General features: G+C 43.8%; 1 pseudogene; it reads right to left on the bottom strand.

Moving 5' to 3' along the window:
* Window positions 1–4,306: 4,306 nt before the first annotated feature.
* On the bottom strand, window positions 4,307–4,424 carry LOC126250045 (5S ribosomal RNA; annotated as a pseudogene).
* Between the last annotated feature and the right edge of the window lie 10,159 nt (window positions 4,425–14,583).

Here is a 14,583-nt window from a genome sequence, read left to right as displayed (position 1 = left end):
CTAATTCGACACTATATTGACCTCAGTGCAAGGGCGCTGCTATTGATGAGATGGAGGCGCGGTCTCCTAGAGAGCCTCCTATATGTCGTTGTGAATTGTAGTGAGTTCTCGCTGTCTGTGGTATCGATTCGCGTTGCCAACTTTGGCGTGGCACCGCGATCTCTCGACGATACCACACGGCTAGCACTTCACTACTCCTTAAGTGTATGAGACTCGGCTCATGGTCAGGTTGACATTAGAGCGTCTGCAAGGAATGGCTGTGTGAATGCTCACGGGTTTCTTTGGCTGGCAAATATGTGTAACAAAAGTATTCGAAAACCTTAAATGGTGGACACTGGAAGGAAGATGGCATACATTTTGAGAGAACCTCATGAACCGTCTTTAAGAGCTTAAACTATGAATAATTTCCAGTCCCATACATAAGTATTACGCAAAGGTAGCACAGACAAACCCAGACAAATAATAGCTTGCATAGAGGAGTACAAGCTGTCATTCCTTGCATGCGGCGGTCGGTTGCGGGCTAGCAGTTGTCGTCGCCTTGTGACCTATCGACGACAGGGGTTTTGAATGGCACTGTGGTGGCGAGTTCAACTTTTGGCAGCTTCTTTAAGGTGCATAATGAAGGGATCTAAGTATTTTGACCCGAATCCGATTGCATGTGCGTCAATTAATACGCAAGGAAAATATCTATATATTCAATAAATGGAAATCAACTTAATTTCTGATACAGTAAGAAGTACCCGCAGCCACATACTTCGTAGAATTTCGCAGGGTATTGATATAGATGTAGAGTGTATAGGATCATTATTTTTAAAAACAGATTGTCAAAGGACATACACACCCATCTACCACACACCACCGCAGGTAGTGAACCTTCCTGCACAAGGAAAAGGTCTGATAATTTCAACTCTCATATCTATATTTTCTAGGAAAAAAGAACGTTTACTCATATCATAATAGCTGTTTCGTGCTCGAATAGCCTAGCGCGAAGCGTAATACCTTCCGGTAAGTGGAGCGAGCCGGCACGAAACCAGTTCGCACGTATGTTTCATGACCATTGGTGGGTGCGCCTCTAGGCATAGGCCACTCCATTTCTCGTCTACCGCATAAACACTAGACTCAAACCGTTAAAACGATAACAACGCACATTGTACACGATTTGTAGATACATGGCGTTTACTATTTTCCCTCCAGTCTTAGAGTACCTGACGATGGGTTGATATGAATGTCTCCTAACTATGAAATAAAACAAGAATTGCCAAGATGGGCTATTTTCCCTCATGTGTGAATTATAAAAATTGTATTGTAGTTATAAAGACGCCCTGTTTCGCTTTTGGGTCAGTGTTGCGTGTCGTCACACGTGCTGTTGACAATATCGTGACCTGGAAACGCATTCCACTATCAATTGAAGCCGTGACAAAACCACGTAAGCGTCGGCAGAGGGGCGGCTCCCAGAACACACACACACACACACACACACACACACCACCTATCTGTCAGCCGCCCTGGCTGACTGCGCATTTATCGTTATCTGTTTTTTCAGACTGTTTGTTGCGGATGCATACACCATATGGCGGTCGATTGACGTCCATACGCACCAGTGACCAAAGTCGAACTCAGCTTACCCTACCGAGCAGCTAAGGCGTCGATCCGGTTGCCAGTATTAGTAGATCTCATGTTTGTTGTGTAGACATCTTCAGGATAGTGACCTGTAGGTCTCTAGAGCAGCTCAACGCCAAGGCGAAACCAATTTTATCCACTCCGGGAAGTAAGCGTTTCGCCTTATATACCATGTATTGTCTTTTTGAAGGCTGAATATCGAACAAATACAAACGTAACTATTTTTGCGCATGAAGTATCCCCAGAATAATAGTCGCAGATATTCTTGTGAGACGCCTTCTATTCGTGTAACGTCTGCTTCAAAACGATACCAAAAGATGTCGGAAGTATTATAGGATGCCTTAAGTCAGAAAAGTTTTCGATACTGTGGAGTATGGTTTCTGAAGGTTTTCCAGCACTTAACACAAATGTAACAAATCTCTTTAATGTGAAAATACCTTGCTGTAATGTTATTCGAACTGCGTGTTCTTCCCAACTGAGTTCAAAAAATGGTTCAAATGGCTCTGAGAACTATGGGACTTAACATCTGAGGTCATCAGTCCCCTGGAACTTAGAACTTCTTAAACCTAACTAACCTAAGGACATCACACACATCCATGCCCGAGGCAGGATTCGAACATGCGACCGTAGCAGTCGCGCGGTTCCGGACTGCAGCGCCTTGAACCGCGTGGCCACCACGGTCGGCCCCAACTGACTGAGTGAGCTGTTAAACATGCAGGAGGAATTGACACCACTTTCAACCGGACAACGAAATATAACGGACTCCTGTGTTCACATGAACTCAAGGTTACGAGCACCTAACAACTCTAAATTAAATATAATTTTGCCGTCATGTATTGAATAACAAATGGCATCTGCTCAAGTACAATGTCATTTTACTAACAAGTGATGTGACAGGTAGTTCATCATTTTAGGAGTATATGATAACAAACCCAGACTAAATGAAAAACACATGTCACAGTATAGAATGTCCCAACAGTCGAATCAATAGAATCAATAGAAAACGCATCCCCTTCTGATGGCAACGCATGTAACGCATGCAAATGTAAACCTTCATAAAGGTGCAGGACGGCATCCTGTGATAGACTGTTCCAACCATCTTGCGCCTTTTGTTGCAATGCAGCAAGCTCCAGAGGACAAGTAAATTCCCGCTTCACTGTGTCTCATACTTGTTCATTTGGCGAGAGATTTGGTGATCCTGCTAACCATGGTAGTTATTTTACACCACAGACAGCATATTGCGTTGCAGCAACCATATGTAGGGATGCATTGCCCTGCTAAAACAGTGCATCGTCTTCCTGTCGAAGGAATGGTGTGTCACGGTGATACCAGCTGGTGAAGTGTGGCGGGAACTGGTAATTTTGTTCTGCTGTGACCAAGACGTATGACTTGTGAATGAAGCCCTGCCTCCCCCCCCCCCCTCCCTCCATACACACACACACCATGAAACATGGAATCTAACCTGTATGTCAGGGGCGAATGCATTCCGGAATGGCAGTTCACCAGGCCTTCCCCACACACGTGTATGTCCATCACTCGTGTACATCCAAAGCTATTCTCATCACTGACAGCAGAGCGCCTTTCCACTGTCCACTCAACTCTTTCACAACACCAGAGTAGCCATGGTCGTGATTTCAATGGTAACCTGCCAAAAGGCGCCGGCGATATTAGTGCCGTTGGAAACAAACGGTTCCTAACGGTCTCTGGTGGCGCACCAGGTGTAACGTGTGCCCGGATTTTTTCCGTGGGTGATGTTCGGTCAGCCACCGCCACTCCTAGAATGCATCGATCCTGATGTGCGTCTGCATTGTCTGGACGTCCAGCACGTGGTCTACAGGTGTGGGAATTTTCCACAGACCTATCGTGAAAGCAGCGACAAACCTCCAATACATTGTGCCCAACATGTACAGCAATCCGTTGACACGTTTATCCAGCTTCCTGCTGGCGCGCAATGTGATTCCGTTCAAATGGCTGAAGTTGTTCAACAAGCGTACATACAAGTCAGCGGGGCACGGTTATATCCTGGAAAAGATGTAACGAACACTGTTCACATCTAAGCTCAGCAGAAAAAATGGTTCAAATGGCTCTGAGCACTATGGGACTTAACATCTGAGGTCATCAGTCCCCTAGAACTTAGAACTACTTAAACCTAACTAACCTAAGGACATTACACGCATCCGTGCCCGAGGCGGGATTCGAACCTGCAACCGTAGCTGTCACGCGGTTCCAGACACGCGCCTAGAACCGCGAGACCGCCGCGGCCGGCTAAACTGAGCAGAGTTACTGCTTGCAGAATCAAAACGGATGGTGTAGGTGCCACTGTACGTAGACTTGAGAGTATCGTTTCTCTTTCCGGCAGTTTATTTTATATTTTCGAGTTTTGACTACATACTGCGTGCAGGTATCTAAGAGTGAATCTAGTTATACAGGACATGATAACAATAAGTTATCGAAGTGTTTACATCTCTTTTGTGTTTTAAATCAAACAAACACCGTCCGAACAGTCCTCGAAGGTCCAACGGTACTGACCGGCCGCCGTGTCATCCTCAGCCCTTCGGCGTCACCGGATGAGGATGCGGAGGGGCATGTGGTCAGCACACCACTCTCCTGGTTATCATCAGTTTCGACGCTCCTTCTCAACCGAGAAGCCCTTCAATTGGCCTCACAAGGGCTGCGTGAACCCGCTGGCGAACGGCACTCGGTCCACCCGGACGGTACCCATCCAAGTGTTAGCCGAGCCCAACAGCGCTTAACTTCGGTGATCTGACGGGAACCGGTTTTACCACTGTGGCAAGGCCGTCGGCATTTTGTGTTTTACGTAATTTAAAATTGTTCTTCGTTTTTCATAACATTCGATTTTCGAGCTCATGTTTGTTGTTATTTGATCACTAGTCACTCAGATCTCATTTGATGACTTATTTTCGTAGATTTCAGAAATTTCGTCACACAGAAGTAGGTATTTTAGCGTACGTTTTGTTCTGACGCACTCAAAATGCTGAGAAAGCACTAGCGAGAGGTTGTTTCCTGCCTAGATGTGGCACAAAATATTTACTTCTACATCGATACTGTGCAAACTACTGTGAAGTTCATGGAAGAAGTAACTACCCATTGTAACACGTACTAATGTTTCGTGCTGTTCCAATCGTGTAAGGAACATAGAAGAATTACGGCTTAAGTGCCTCAGTGCGCGATGCAGTTAGTCTAGCCTTATGTTTGCGGTCCCTGAGGGAGCGATACGTGGGGGCTACAGTTTATTCCTCGATTGCTTGCGTTATACTTGTACCGGAAACTTCCGAAGTAAGCTTTCGGGGAATAGTTCCAACCCACCAGCTCAAGTTTCTCGGTATTTCTTGGACGCTCTCCCGTGAGCCGGAAAAGCTTCTGACCTATCGTGCTACCTCTCTTTCTATATGTTCAATATTTTCAGTGTTCTTCGAATTTTATATGGCTTCTAAACACGTGGATGTACTGCATTAATATTATGTGATGACTCCATTCCACTTCATGGGCACCTAAATTGTTACACATAGATATTTCTATGAACTGACTGACTTCAAATGTGGCTCACTGATATTGTAGTCGAAAGATACGGCGTCCTTGAGTTTTGTGGTGCACAGTTTTACATTTCAGGAAGTTGCCAATCTTTGTACCATTTTAAACTAAGATCTCAGTCAGTCATCTGTGCAGTGGTATTAGAGTTGTAATGAGGCAGTATTCCTCGATCTTCCTTAGTAAGGGAACATTTGAATAGAGAGTTCATCGTTTCTACATTTGCTTTCTAAAGCCTCAAATTTCGTTCCTTTATATGCTGTAGATGGATTCACTTGCAAGACACTTGACCGCTTCAAGTACTTAGGGTGTCTTTTCAGCAGCAACAGTAAAAGTGGTATAAAAATTGATGCTCGCATTGCAACAGCGAACAAAACACATTTCACATGGCTTTAAGATAACTAAAGGTCAGTTGAAGTTGGACATTGTATTTTATTCCACGGTGAAAAGTGAAGATTTGTGCCTGACCGGGACTCGAAACCTGATTTTCCACTTTACGCGAGTGTTTACCTTTCCGCTTAGGATATTCGGACACGCCTGCCGTCCAATCCAATTTCTCAAGTTTGCGCACACGACACATGTAGCGTTCACCGTCCATTATCCTCATTACCAGCAACTTTACATGATTTCCCTGTTAGTTCGGACATACTGTGCATATCACTGAAGTTGTCGTTATCATCAAGGCACGTACATAGTACTATGGGCTACGTGTGGCGTCTGTTATGCCGGACGTTTTTAGTTTTAGCTAAGTCTTAAAGGAAAGAGCATTTAAAACTCACTTCAAAATTCGCTTATATCAATTGACTATTACACCGATAACATTATATGGGTGAGAAGCATTTATTTTGAAAAAGAAAAATGGGAAAGACTTAATGTTCAGAAGGAAAACACTACGGAAAATTTTTGGACCAGTATGTCATGAAAATAACATGCAGTGGAGGATAACAAAAAATGTACAAACATTGTAATATCGTGGAAGTGCTATCGAAGAGAAGGCTGAACTGGACAAGCCATATAGCAAGAATGACGAAAAATTGAGTGCTTAGAATAGCATTGTGCAGAAGCGCTCCTGTCACTTGTTAGGACGATTTCGTTATAGGCATGAGTCATCGACAGATGTCACCAGCTGACACGGACCTGAGTTACAGAGTGCACGTAGTTGTACTAGTAGGCGGTAGAGGTCAGCAGTTGATGGACAGTGCTAGCAGTCGTAGTCAAAACAGTGTTGTAAAGTTATGTTTGATTAATATTTAATGTATTTGCATAATTATAATTGTTTTTATGTGTAGTAATTAGCAGTGTGAGTGTTGTATGAGTGAAGAAGAACAGAAGTACATGAAAATTGTTTTGTTTATTCACGAAGTACCACTTCAACTATACAGGGGATTTACTATAATTAAATGTGCAGTCAGTTTATGGTACTAATCAATCGTGAGTAGAACACAAATTAATCGGTAATTTCAGAAGGAGTAATTTTATATTTGATACTTTTCTAAATTTATTTATTTAGCAATTGCCATAGAAAGAAATGTTTTACTATGATTGGTCATTGAAGTAAAGCGCAAGTTAGCGTGGGATAATACTGTAACCCGATTTGCTGTTTGTGATATCAACCAATCAGAAAAATGCAGGCTCGCGCCAATCTATGCTGGGAACAAAGCCTTTGGTGTGACCTAGGGGGGTCGGGGCTGAGGGTTCGAACTAGTAACATCTCATTGAAAAAGAAATGGTTCAAATGGCTCTGAGCACTATGGGACTTAACTTCTGAGGCCATCAGTCCCCTAGAACTTAGAACTACTTAAACATAACTAACCTAAGGACATCACACATATCCATGCCCGAGGCAGGATTCGAACCTGCGACCGTAGCGGTCGCGCGGGTCCAGACTATAGCGCCTAGAACCGCTCGGCCACTCTGGCCAGCTAACATCTCATTGAAAGCAGCTCCGACGAAAGTACTGTAAAATCGCGGAAAAATGCTAATTACGAGTTCGCGAAGTAGTACAAAGTGTATTTAAGTGAACGGTATAGTGGAAGTCGCGTGGAATTTCGGACGGAATATCTAAATTATTGCTTTTGACTGTTAGTTAAAAGCGCGTGGCGTGTTGTGCGATCTAAGACTGGAACAGGTATTACGTGTAGAGCAGAGTGCAGCATCTGAGCGAGCATTTTCATATCTAAACGATCCGGTGAACTCTAGTAACTTCGATAACGCGTGTAAATACCATAAACTGACTACGTGTGTGATTGTGGTGTGCGTGTGAACTTTATTTTACATTGTGTTGCCACTTAGTACGGACTTGGCAGTATTAACTGTGATCTTTATCGTAAAAATACACCTGAAAATTTACATTGCCAAGTTAAAACTTTTATTTCAGTAGCTAGCCACATCCCGTTTACCGGAAAATTCTATGCATGTTGCGACCTGCAATAGACAGTAGTGGTCTAGTATTTTCTACTACAGCTTTTAGCTAGATATATGAACATTGCTGGACACTGGCAGGGCGGTAAAAAGTAACGTGCCGCGCCGCAACATTACCAAATTTTGTTTCGTTGTTGTAAGAGGTCTTTTGATAAGGATTTGCTACCGTTGTTGTCAAATGCTTCACGCATTCTCTTTTGACATTCAAACACTTTATTTCAAAATGTTGCTATATGTAGCCCTTTGTTTACTTTTTACACCTGTTGTACAGTGGTCCCTCTTTCTTTAAAATTTGACTTACTGAGACAGTATACTATGGAGGGTCTCTCCCATGAGGAACTACTGTACTAGATACTTATCTATCCAGTTCTTAGTCAACTGTTCTTCTAAAGATCACGCACAGTTCCTCTGCATACTTCTGCCCAAGTATTCACAGTATCCTTTGAGATATGACCTAACTGCTTCTTTAGCTAATCTGTTGAACACTTAATCTTTCTATATCTCTGGAATTCCCATTGTATTTGGGTAATAATTCTTGACCTAACTCCCTCATGGTCACATACAAAATAAAATTGGAAGATAGTCCTCTGACAGTCGTCCCATTGGAGGCTGTCGCGTGTTATCTGCATCTGTACAGGCTTTTTCAAATTTCTGGTTGTTACTAACATATGAGATTTTACCTCAAAAAAAAAATGGTTCAAATGGCTCTGAGCACTATGGGACTCAACATCTTAGGTCATAAATCCCCTAGAACTTAGAACTACTTAAACCTAACTAACCTAAGGACATCACACACACCCATGCCCGAGGCAGGATTCGAACCTGCGACCGTAGCAGTCCCGCGGTTCCGGACTGCAGCGCCAGAACCGCTAGACCACCGCGGCCGGCAGATTTTACCTGAAACGTCTTTGCCGGATACTAACAAAGTGGGAAGAGTATCAGTCCATCAATCTACATCTACATCTACGTACATATTCCGTATGGAACGTAGCTCAGGGTACGTTGTACCTCTAGTAGACATTTCCTTTCCTGTTCCACACGCAAATAGAGCGAGGGAAAGGCGCTGTATAAGCCCTGATTTCTCCTCCCTTATCGTCGTGGTTCCTACGCACAGTGAACCGTAGTGGTAGTAGGCTCGTTGTGCAGTCATCTTTACACACCGGTTCTCTAAATTTTCTCAGGGGAATTCTTCGATAAGAACATCGCCTTCCCTCTGGGGAGACCCATTTGAGTTGGCGAAGCAGCTCCGTAATACTTGCGTTGTTATCAGACCAACCAGTAACACAGTTCGAGCAGATCGCCTCTGAATTGCTTCGATGTCTACCTTTAATCCGACCTCGGTAGGAGTGGTGGAAGGGGGGGAGGAGGGGAGGAGGACGAGAGATCCCAGACACTCTAGCAGAACTCAAGTGTGGGTCGTACAAGTGTTCTTCTATATGCGATCTGCTTTAGAGATGAACCACACTTTCCTAAAAGTCTCCCGAAGTGAGTCATTCTCCCTCCATACTACAATTCTTACACGCTCGTTCTACCTTATATTGCTTTGCGATGTTAGGCCTAGATATTTGATTGACGGGACTGTATCAAGAAGCATACCGCTAACGCTGTATCCGTGCATTGCAGGATTGTTTTTCCTATTCATCTACATTTACATTTTTCTACGTTTAACGTTAGCTGCCATTTATAACACCAACTAGAATTTTTGTCAAAGTCATCTTGTATCCTCTTACAGTCACCCAGCGAGTGCTGATACCAAATGCATATAATCTTAAATATTTTTCTATGTTGTAATAATTTCGCTCCACAAAATATATTCCATCTTAAAGTTTAGTGATTACACAGTAGTTTAAGGTTTACATTTGCAATAAACACACGTTGCTACGTACCTTCGTGGCCGGCAGCAGTAGTATTTTGATCAAACCAACTTCTGAGCTCAGAATGTAGCAAATGAAGTATGCAATGACCGCTGTGGAGGGAAGGAAGCTCAGTTCTTCTAGTTATCGGGATGGCATTCCACTCTCTCCATCATGGTGGTTATAGATTTGATGGGTTGGCGAGGGCTACGGGAGTTCGTCTTACCAAGACAGACGGCGTGTATATAAACTCTTTATTGATTCAACAAGCTACAGCAGTGATAGGGGCCGACACTCGTGCTTTGGCGCAGCATGTTGTAGACCGACAGCGTCCGTGTTCAACGGCTGCGGTTAGGCGTCCAACTCGTGGGCTATGGCGAAGTGAAATTCCCCTGTGGCGCTTTGTACGGTCAACAACGAGATGGCTTTGCACAGTGCTAAGTCGGCAGCTACAGGCCAAGGCCACTGCGACGGCGGCCGCTGGTACTGACCAGCGTGGAACACAGCGCTGGTCGGCGTGCACGTGGCGACGACGGCTGCCCAGCGAATGCAGGAGCGATCTGGTAGCACGACAGCCGCTGGTTATGGTCGCCAGCTTTAACCTCTGCCTAGTGGCTGCAACGGTGCGTGTAAATAACGCCCCATTGACTGTTGGTTACTGTATGGCAGCAGAGGATTATACCGCTGCTTAGCACAATGCTGCATCGCTGGGTCGTTATGAAAGCCTTGCCACACACTGACGTAACGCGTGATGTGCGGTTGTGTTATCAGATGTATGCCTTCGGGATAGTAACTGGAACACCATACTCCAAATAACCTTGGCAATGTGTAAGTGGGTCCACAATTCCACGGTTGTTCCGAATATGGTGCAGAAGTTTCGCTTGAAAGCCATTACACATCCTTCATACAGTCCCAACGTCTTCCCACGTGACTGTCTTATTTTTGGAAGCTTGCAGAATAGAAAGACATACCTGGTCGTCAGCTTGCTTTGGAAGGATAGGTGCATGCTTGGGTACAATCACGGTTCTGTAGGCAACAGCCAACATTTTTCCACGAAGGAATTAACATTTATGGTAATTACTTTTGAAATAATAAAGAGTTAACTTATTTCTTTCCACCGAGCGAGATGCCGCAGTGGTTAGCACTCTGGACTCGCATTCGGGAGACGGCTGTTCAAATTCGCGTCCGGCCATCCTGATTTAGATTTTCCGAGATTTCCCTACATCGCTTCACGCAGATGCCGGGATGGTTCCTTTGACAGGGCAAGGCCAATTTCCTTCCTCATCCTTCCCTAATCCAATGGGGCCGACGACCTCGCTGTTGGTCACCTCCCCCAAAACCAACCAACCAACTTCTTTCCATCTGTATCATTTTCATTTGACTGCCTCCTGTATTTATATTTTGCCGGAGGCTTCTGCTCTGAAGATACTTTCTCATCATCACCATCATCAGCAGCACCAGCATTGACGACGTGTATTACATTTGCTGCTGGACTTCCCCATGGATTATAGTCTTCAGTTACAAACATCCACGTGACTGTTGTCTGTTGTCATCTACCAGAAAGAATTAGGTCATCGCGTCGGTCTTTTCTTAGCTCTTGATACCTTACAATAATTGTTTTTATGCCTCTGTAAGCCATGTATGTGAGTGTACTTCTACCTTCACTTTCAACAGAGACTACAACGATCTGCTTCACGACACATTCGTATGTTTTCATGGTTTTCATTTTCATTTGGCTTCTGGTCATAGGTAAGATTCCTTCAATTTTTAATGTTTTTTTTTTTTTTTTTTTTTTTTTTACAGTGCAGGATCTTGTGCATCTGCCATAAGTCCGAATTGGTAGTATACACTAATTTCTACTTTCTGTTCAAATATACGTGAAACTTATTATTGATATATTTTTGATGTAAGATATTGTTAGAAGGAGATTATCTATATTTTGTCAGCAGTTAAAAAGTCAGAAAAAGTAGTTCCTATCTGCATCCAAGAACTCTAGGAAAAACTGGTTTAGATATCCAAGTCTGAACTTTCTGACGGCTGTCAGTAGTGTTGTTACACACGGGTTTTCAGACATTAGCATTCACACACAGAGAAAGTTTAGCACCACTATTCTTATAGCTAAATTTGAAATGAGCTTCCCTGTCCTCACACCAGTGTCTCACATTACATTAAATCGTTGCAGTAGTTCACGTAGCAGACTGTAAATCCCAGAACTATTACGTTTTCCTGCATTGAGAAATTTAATCGCAGATCAACAGCTGACGGTATTATTCGCACGAGTCATAACTCGGTGCAACCATAGCAAACAGTAGTTAACCGATAAAATGCGGAAGTTACGTGCTCTAAATCAGGGGTGGGCACGAGAGCTGCCCGCGGGCATCGTGGGCCGCGAGGGCAACGCTGAGCAGCTGTGAGGGCCGCAGTGCGGGTAGCAGAGCTGTGCCGTGTAGCTGGCCGCTTGGCTATGCACACTGCACGGCGGGCAATCGTGCACCTGCGAAAGCGCTTCGCACACACAGCTGAGTACGAACGAGCTATATAACGCACGTAGTGCAGGTGGGACACACATGCGTCCGAGGTCAAAACGTGCGTGTGTGGGACGAAAGTGTAAAAGGTGCTTACCCGAAGTTTGTGTATCCTGTGCCATGCAACGGTTGGCCACGTACGGCTGAAACACGGTTTCAAACCATTGTAGCACGTTCTACTTTCATGACCACAAATAGGATTAAGAAACTGACACATTTGTATTGTAAATGTTACGTTATATTTACACAGACGTGTGTTGGTCAGAGGAGGGTTACTTCGTACGAGTAGGACACAGACATCAATTTACATCATCCTGGATGTTTTTACAGTGATTTTGAACTAGCATCTCTATATTTGGTGTGAAATTACTGGTCATTAGGCGCACTGCACCAGTCACATAAGCATCAGTAAGATAACTCCTAAGCTTCGATTTTGTCAGTTTCATTATGCAGGAAACACTTTCGCACAGGTATGTTGTTCCAAGAAACTATACACACGAGCAGCTATTTTAAATAACAATGGAAACTGTTCACGTGTGTTGCAGGTTCGAATCCTGCCTCGGGCAAGGCTGTGTGTGATGTCCTTAGGTTAGTTAGGTTTAAGTAGTTCTAAGTTCTAGGGGACTGATGACCTCAGATGTTAAGTCCCATAGTTCTCAGAGCCATTTTTTTGTTCGCGTGGGAAATATTTGTAGAAGCTTTCCAAGGTTTCTGCAGTGCGAAACTTCTCCTTCAGTACACCATTGCATTGAAAGTCAATGAGTTCCAACTGAATTTCCGAAGGCACATTTTCAACGTTACATGCAAAATGAGTAGCAAAAAGGTTGACATTGCATTCCAGTCGATTTAGGTCCTCAAATCTACTATCAAAAGTGCCTTCGAGAGATTGTATCACCGTTACAAACCCATCAAAATGTTCTTTGAACCTCTCCTGTTCCAAATTGTTTTTGCTAACAACTAGTGCAACGCTCGGGAAGTGTACACAGGACACTTCTGACAGTTGCTTTGCCCACAAAAGCAGTTTTGTCTTGAATGCAAAAATAAAGTCAAACACTTCCCTAATTACCTTATTTCTACCTTGCAAAGCTACATCCAAGCTATTCAAATGCTTGGTTACGTCAGTTAAAAACGTAAGGTCTAAACTCCACTACGGGTCGTCCAATTCTTTGACTGGTTTTCCTTTCACATCCATGAATAACGCCATGTCTTTACGTAAATTAAAATATCGTTCCAAAACAATGCCTCGACTCAACCAGAGTACTTCACAAAAATATGGAACATCGCCGTATTCGCACTCGAGATCTGCCAGGAACGATTTGAATCGTCTGTGTCTCAAACCGTGCGATCTGAGAATGTTAACTGTTTTTATATCCACGTCCATGATGCCAACTCATTTGGCACATTTTGCAAGCAAATTATCACGGTGAAGAGCGCAATGTATTGCTGGTAGTTCCTGCTGAACAGCGACGGCTTTCAACTTTTCCCTTATCAAGGCCACGACACCAGACTTATGACCAAACATTGTAGGAACCCAATCTGTTGCAAATGATGAAAGTTTTTCCCAACATAGCTCGTATTTCTCTACTATATGTTCTACGCAAGAAAATATATCATCGGCTGTTGTTATGTAATGCATTGGCACTAAATAGAGGAGTTTGTCAATCACATTAAAATGAACATCAACTACTTGCAAAATGATTGCCAGTTGCGCAACATTACATATATCACTGCTTTCATCCAATGCTAATGAAAGGAAAACCAAATATGTGATCTTGTTTCTCAACTGAGCTTCCACATCGTGTGCCATTTCTTCAATGCACCTGCAAACCGTTCTCCATGAAAGAGAAACGGTTTCAAGAACAGGAAGACGTGCTGGGCACAAAATTTCTTTCAGAAACTCTCCATCTCCGAAGGGCCGTGCTGTTTTAGCTATTTTAACAACTACATGATAGTTTGCTGTCATCGCTGCATCGTTGTGGATGATGAGGTTTTCGTCCTGTAAATACGTACAGGAGAAGGTACAAGTGCCGGAAAATGCACATAACATATTATTAATCGTTGTGTTGGCAGAAGAGCCAACACCGTGTTACGAGAGGAGACCGAAATGCACGCGTTTTAGCTCACGCAGGCGTGAAGAGGGAAGAACTATACTGACGTGAGGTCTGGAACATGACAAGGAACGAGAATTCAGAAAGCGGACGTAATTAGTTTCATTCTTAACTTTAATCCATTAATGATGAACGTCGCTCTTGACGGTACATGAGTCACAATATTATCTGTTCAGAATACATTCTTGAAGATAGTTATTTTTAGTAACTAAATATGGCGCCTTGCTAGGTCGTAGCAAATGACGTAGCTGAAGCCTATGCTAAACTGTCGTCTCTGCAAATGAGAGCATATGTAGACAGTGAACCATCGATAGCAAAGTCGGCTGTACAACTGGGGCGAGTGCTAGGGAGTCTCTCTAGACTAGACCTGCCGTGTGGCGGCGCTCGGTCTGCAATCACTGATAGTGGCGACACGCGGGTCCGACGTATACTAACGGACTGCGGACGATTTAAAGGCTACCACCTAGCAAGTGTGGTGTCTGGCGGTGACACCACTTTAATAACAGT

Source organism: Schistocerca nitens, chromosome 3 (assembly GCF_023898315.1).
Source record: "Schistocerca nitens isolate TAMUIC-IGC-003100 chromosome 3, iqSchNite1.1, whole genome shotgun sequence".
In the NCBI taxonomy this organism is placed as follows: domain Eukaryota; kingdom Metazoa; phylum Arthropoda; class Insecta; order Orthoptera; family Acrididae; genus Schistocerca; species Schistocerca nitens.
This window is presented reverse-complemented; position numbering and strand designations above follow the sequence as displayed.